Here is a 6,988-nt window from a genome sequence, read left to right as displayed (position 1 = left end):
CATTTGTGGATTGTGTTTTTTTTAATCTTATGAATACAGAATGGGTGGGGATGAAGGGGTATCAGTATAGATGCTGTTTAAGGTTTAAAGGACAGATGCATGCAGGTTTGGTACCAGCCACAAGAAGTTAGTTATTGTGCAGCAGAAACACAGTTAATAGAGCTCTTCAAAAATACAAGGCAGGGTTGTCACAGTCGGGTGGGGTGGGGGTCTGATTCATGATTGATTAATTGTGAGATTGTATTTTATTTTAATTTATTTTATAAGTGTCATGCTCACAAAGTGTGCCTTAAATTTGTGTGCGTGACACAAAGTCTTTTTTTTATTATTTTGGTTTAATTGATAGTTAAAATCATAAAAGAAAAATCAATTTAGTCAGATCTAGTAGGTGGTAACCTCATCACTGTGGACCGTTTCCTCGCCCCAGTGTTATGTTAACACCTAAAGCATTATTAAATCCCAAACATTGTGATAACAGCCCAACCAACTTCATTTCAGTTGAGTGTTTTTTACCTGTTTGTGATAAATATTCACATTAAGCCTGTACTCCATTGGTGTATTTCTGTTAAAGGTCTAGTTGGAAAGGTCTAGGAACCTCTGACTTCAGATAGTGTGATTGATAGATAATTCTTAAATTAATGTGTGCTTAGTATCATCTAGTATCACATTGTTGTCAATAATGTACATTGACTGGTGCCCCGTGTGAGGCTCAATTATATAGTTTAAGCTATTAATTGATAGCCTTCGGCAATCCTTGGTTTTAGATTTACAAACAATATGCTATAAACCCTTATACATTCTCAAACATAATAAAAACAACGCCTATCTGAAATGAAGTTATTTGAGCTGTTATCCCTATGTGTTTGCTAACCATTGTACCATGACAATATATTGTCTTAAATACGGCACTGTGCTTTAGATTTATTGAACCAATGTGGTTTATTTGTTTAGGACTTGTGTGTGAGATTATGCAACCTTATGTTTTGGTAAGCTTTGTTGTATGCTTTTGTATCAGCTGAGTCATGATCTGCTGCCAAGACAGTCAGATTGTTGTTTAAATTAGCATATTTCAGCACCACTGCATGCTCCTGTAACTGAACTTCCGATATAATGCTTCACCAGCATGGTGAATAAAAATGAGTACATAAATATAAGGATAAAATACTGAATATGTACTTTGAGAAGAACCCAATGAATTCAATTACTTTTGCATCAGGTTGATGCAAGAGTAAATTGTTGACTATTATTCTCTCAATCAAAAGTAATGTTTCCCGGCCATTGGTTACAATAGTTGTGGCAGTGATCTTTAAAAAGGCAAATTTAACTAAATGTCAACCCCTGTAGCACATATTGATTATTTCAACTACATGCATCCTGCATACACCATTAAACCTCAACAAATGTTCTAAAACACAGCAGCGGCGAGAGTGTTCTTAAACCAACCTAAAAACATGTCACTTTGCTGTTCATCTTCCTCAATTGGTTCCCAGTTGCTCGCATCAAATTTAAAACCCATCTGCTCGATTCCAAACGGCAACAATAGACTCACAGCGTATATGAAACACAGCAGAGCATAGTGGCGGACTGCAGTGCTTGCTGTGTGAACACAATAATTGACTAGAATGACTAGACATACGGCATAATTTGCGGCGCTAATGGACCGCAGGGCGCACTGAGTATGTATGAATTCGGGGTTAGTCTCTAACTATACTCTTCTCCTCTGTTGCCCCCCTGGTGAAACGAACTACCAAACTCCATTTGATCTACAGACTCCCTTTGCACCATTCAGAAGAAGCTTAAGAGCCCGCTCTTAAATGAACATCATGCACTTTATGATTTTGATGATGATATTGATTACATTGATGATGATGATATTTAGGATGATTTTGGAAGCTAATCAAAAGCTCTCAAAAGCTCTCAAAAGCAGCTGTCGTTGTTGTTGATGATGATTCTTGCTTGTGTTGTACTTATTCTCAGATGTACGTACCTTCTTGGATAAAAGCGTCGCTAAATGAATTCAAAAATTTTAGAATTGAAACAAAGAAGACAATAACAAATAATAACAAATAACAAAGTAAATAGGGGAGGAAAAAAATTTCTATTCAAAATCAAAGCCTGAAGTGAACTGATGTGGGTCAAAATCTTTGGCTGGTCCGAGAAAAACGATGAAAATCTGAAGAACTAAAGTTCCAGAGACATCTGTCGAAGAAGGTATACAAAATGAAACTCCACATTGCAACTGTTGAAAGACCTCAGAGTGACTGTTTCGTTGGCAGCTTCAATAATTAGTTTTTGTCCATCCAAAGCGTTTTCATATTTAATTATACAACCAGGACAATTGTTCCATCAGGTAAAGTTTTTTGAGACTGTGTATTTTATTATTAATCCATCCTTCCATTTTCTTGGGCTGGACTGCCGAATTAGACCTTCAGCACCTTTACCTTCACCTTGTTCTAATGCTGCTTTTGATTGTATGTCAAAGCACTTTGTAAACCTGTGTTTTTAAAGGTCCTATAGAAATAGTTTGATTATTATTAATAAAAAAAGATAAGTTGCAGTCCATGTTTATACTCTGTCCTTCACAAGAGAATAAGTTTTTCCCTTTAACCCTTTGTGTGAGTTTGTCTTTAAACACCCTAAATCAACTAGCAGCAGATGATCACAGTGTTCTTCAGGACGATAAGTAACAAAGGAGCTAGATATGTAGCTTGGTCCTGGAGAGCTGCACAGTGCTGAATGACTGTAAAAATTCCACCCTTCAATAACAACATAAAGAAATCATTTAATCACAGTTCTCAGACCTCAATCCAATCCAACACCTTTGGGAAGAACCGGCACACCGACTGAGAGCCAGACCTCATCAGACAGCATCAGTGCTGGAGCCCAAATCCCTGCAGTCTCCAGCCAACATCTGTTCATGTTGATACTTCCTCCTTATTTTAATCTATTCTTACTTTGTTTCTCCACTGTTGCTTCTGGAATTTTCATTTTTTTATAGCTTCAATTGAATTAGTGACAGAGTATTCATGTTACATCTGCAGTACATCTGAGGCAGCAGCAGCAAATCAGCTGTATGATACTTCAATCAATGATAACTCAGCTCCTAGCTTTTCACAGGAGCGGGAGGGGGTCAGAGGTCAAAGTGAGCTCAGTACAAAATAAGGTTTCCAATCATACCTGTGTGATAGGAGTGAGTGGATGTATGTGATGAATATTACCCATGGAAGGATAGAACAGCACGCTCCAGAATTTCAATAATATGCCTGTCAGTGTTTGTGAGTGGATGTCACTCGGGAGATATTTCAGCATATGCAGTTCATGTGCATGTGTGTGTGTGCAGTAATCGATGAGTGTGTTCAGGCTGCCCTCGTCTGGTCAACGGAGGCATTATGTGTCTGCTCTACTCAGTTGAAGGATTAAAAGTCTGTATTGCACCACACCTCACATCTGTTTAATTACTGCTTTGATTTGATAGTTTTGTTTATTTAGACACTTTTCAGCATATTAAAAAAAGATGGGAAGATCACCAGGTACACAACGATCAAGGAAAATACTTTTATGATCACTGATAGGTAATTCTTCACAACAGTCAGTATCTACTGTATATTCAGAGTGGAAAAGATGGGTCCTATTTGTGAACCTTTATGTGAGTAGGGACTACAACACATTGCTGGAGAAATTCAGTGGCTGCAGAATTAGTTGCATCATTAATATGCAGGTTGAATTCACCAGCTAAGGTTCTCATTCTTCAACATAAGACGTCTCTTAATCCCATTTGCACCAATTCTTTCTCAGTTTGAACACAATAAAAGATTTTTTTTTTTTTATCTTAAAATCTTTGAAAATGTGAGATTTTATTGGTGATTATGATGATGGTATTGACAATGGCTTTGTTTGATAACAACAATTTTAAGATGGTTTCTATACTGATAAGAGCTCTCAGGAACTGCTGTCAATGCTGTGCTTTTCTCTGGTCACTTCCTCAGCACCTGTGTGTCCAATCGGACTCAAAACTTTTTGTTGCACTTCCTGACATTGTTTCTTCCTTTCTAGATCCTTGCATGTGTTGCACTTACTCTCTGATGTACGTCGATTTGGACAAAAGCATCTGTTAAGTGAATTGTAGATTTGTAGAGCCCCACACATGACATTTAATTTTGATTTTGATATACTTTATTAATCCCAGAGGGGAAATTCGGGTTTAAAGTCTGTTATTTTTAGGGACATCTCTGATCTCTCCCTGCATAGAAGTGTTTGTTTCCCCCTGTGTTCAGTGATGTATGGCCTCCTCTGCTTATCATCAGCCAGCTGTCACAGCAGGAGGTCCCATCATCCTCTCACCATGTGTCACTGTGGATGACGTTTGGGTTTCTTGTGACTGATACGTCTCAGCTCCACTGTAACTTGAACCTCGGCGAGTCAAGTATTGCTCTGATTTCTGATCATTGAGTCGTCTGAGGAGCTGAGCAGAGTGACACATCAAGAGCCAGCTTTCGCCTAATAACAACAAATGAATGCCGTAGGAGCAGTCGGGAAACTGTGAGTTATGGATTTTCATAAAACTGTAATGTCTTTGTCTTCTCAGGTTTGAATTCATCACCTGATATCACCTTAAATAAAAAGAAAAAAGGAGGGGAAGTCAGAGTTACAACAGTTTAATGAAAAGAGAGGAAACAGGGTCTCTGCAAATCTGCTGTTTTTATTAGTAACCTCGACAGAGGTGAAAACTTTATTTTTGCCTCCTGAGATTTATTCCATCATATTTATCTTGAAATTAATTTCAGCTCCAACGTCTTTATGTCCATCTACTTCCTTTAGGAGAAAGTTTAACTTCAACCTATTCATCTCTAAATGCACTTTCATCTCCTGTGTGCTCTCTTAAAGTTTTGTCATTGACGTTAACTTCTGCAAAGAATCACAACAAGGTGAAAGCACACACACACATGTCATGGGTAGCTGGCTAGAAAACGTTTCTCCTTCTCTCCTCCTCAGCTGTCCAAAAGCAACCACATGTTGCCACTAACATCCATTTCCCAGAAAGAAGGACGGAGCGGAAGGGACAGAAAATACATTTTTGTAGCTGTTTGACACAACCAAAGGCTCTCATCTCTCACCATGAGCCAGCTCTGATCCTCTGAGAATGAAACGTGGTTGTAGTAACCTCTCTGTCCACATTAGTCAACCTCAAGACAATGAGGGCTTTGGAAGTTTGATGCCAAAATGAGAAACAGAGACCTTCAAACGTAAAACTGGTGAATAATATGACTTAATACATCCTATTCAGGGGTGCCGGATAGCCTAGCGGTTATGCCACACGGCTCACGTTTATAGCCAAACCAAACAAATTAAAGAACAATTAGCCTACATCGCACCAACCTGTCCATATTGTCAGCTACGCTTCTAACTACTGATTAAAAAAATTTTTGTACCAGGCTGTAATCATGTTTTTTTCTATTCTGTAAAAACTCCTTTTTTGCCTGTCATGTGTATGTGACTTCCTGTGTTCCTGGAGCCAGCCTCAAGTGGACACTCTGCAAACTGCCGGATTTTACATGTCCGCATTGGCTTCATTTTTTAAGACCAGAGGTGGCCGCTTGATCGGGACCCAAAATTGAAGTCAAAGTTGTCGATTTATTGTGAGGTTGAAATCTTTATCTTTAAACACAGTGGATGCATTATCACTCGAGTTTCCCTTAATCATTTTTCCACACTCAGCCTCAAAGATCGGACAGCTCTTTACCTTCTAATCACCAAATTAACGCTTTTTGGATAGCTTTCACTGTATCAAATGAGTTTATCTATGAACCATGAAAAAAGTGTAATTACCACATTGCTCATGATCAGAAAACCATGAAGTGCCAACTATCTGAAGCTTTAAACTCCAACAACTAATCAGAACGCCGGTTGACTTCAGTGATTAAAGCAGCGTCAGCCAGGCAGGAAGAACTTATCATAAAATCTGGTGTGTGTCGTGTGCTGAAGCTCTGATTGAATGTTAATCTGACACACGATTAAACCTCTTCATTATGTGGATTATGTAATGTAATGTGAGTTTTCCGGAACCTGTTGGGGCTCTGGATGTCTTCCAGTACGCCCCGAGGCTTTTGAAACACAGCACGAGAGGCTTCCAACGATTATGCTCCGAGTACCTGCGTTGCCCCTGGTTACTGGAGTGATTTCTTCATTTCTTCTCCGATCACGTCCTGCCTTGTATTCCAGGCACACAGCTGGCAATGTGAATGTGTGTGGCAGGGACGGTGTGTACATGTACACAGTGACAGAACAGTCATTTACAGAGAGAAAGTGAAGAGAGAGACCATATACTGACACACACACACACATGCACAATTACGTACATACTGTGACCTTAACACAGATACATGTAAACAAAGCTTTTTCATCAACCGGGGACCACCGAGCCTGATGGGGACTTCTGAAAGTGTACTGTTGGCCGTAATTTAAAAAAGAAAAGGAAATGTACATTATAGATTCATATGCGAACATCTAATGAGAGGACTTGATTTCCAAACAGCTGGGAACACAGTGGCGCTATAATGTAACATATGCTGCTTCCATCAAACAGATAATCAAAGCGTGTGCTGTTATTGTGATTGCACCTATTAGGAGGCGATAGCAGTTTATTAAGCCCTTTGGGGACATCAAGGGAGGTGCAGATGAAAAGGAGGAGACAGTTTTTAAAGGTCTGTAATTGTGTGTATGTGTAAGGAATCGCTTATGAGAGTATGCAGACGTAGGAGCATCGATTTAAATAAGTGTTAGTGGTGATGTACAAATAAAAATTAAAGATTATGTATGCACACATAGACATTTAACGGGATGAATTTATCTCAAAACAGCTGGCTGTAGCGTGTTTCTTTTAGGAGACGATAGCAGCTTATTAAGCCCTTTGATAATACAAGGGGAGAGCTAGATTTTGAAAGGTGCAAAATGTAGCGTTATGACATCAATTAATCATGACAACACAATA

The sequence above is a fragment of the Labrus bergylta genome, chromosome 19, assembly GCF_963930695.1.
Source record: "Labrus bergylta chromosome 19, fLabBer1.1, whole genome shotgun sequence".
Lineage (NCBI taxonomy): Eukaryota > Metazoa > Chordata > Actinopteri > Labriformes > Labridae > Labrus > Labrus bergylta.
Note: the sequence above shows the minus strand (reverse complement) of the source record.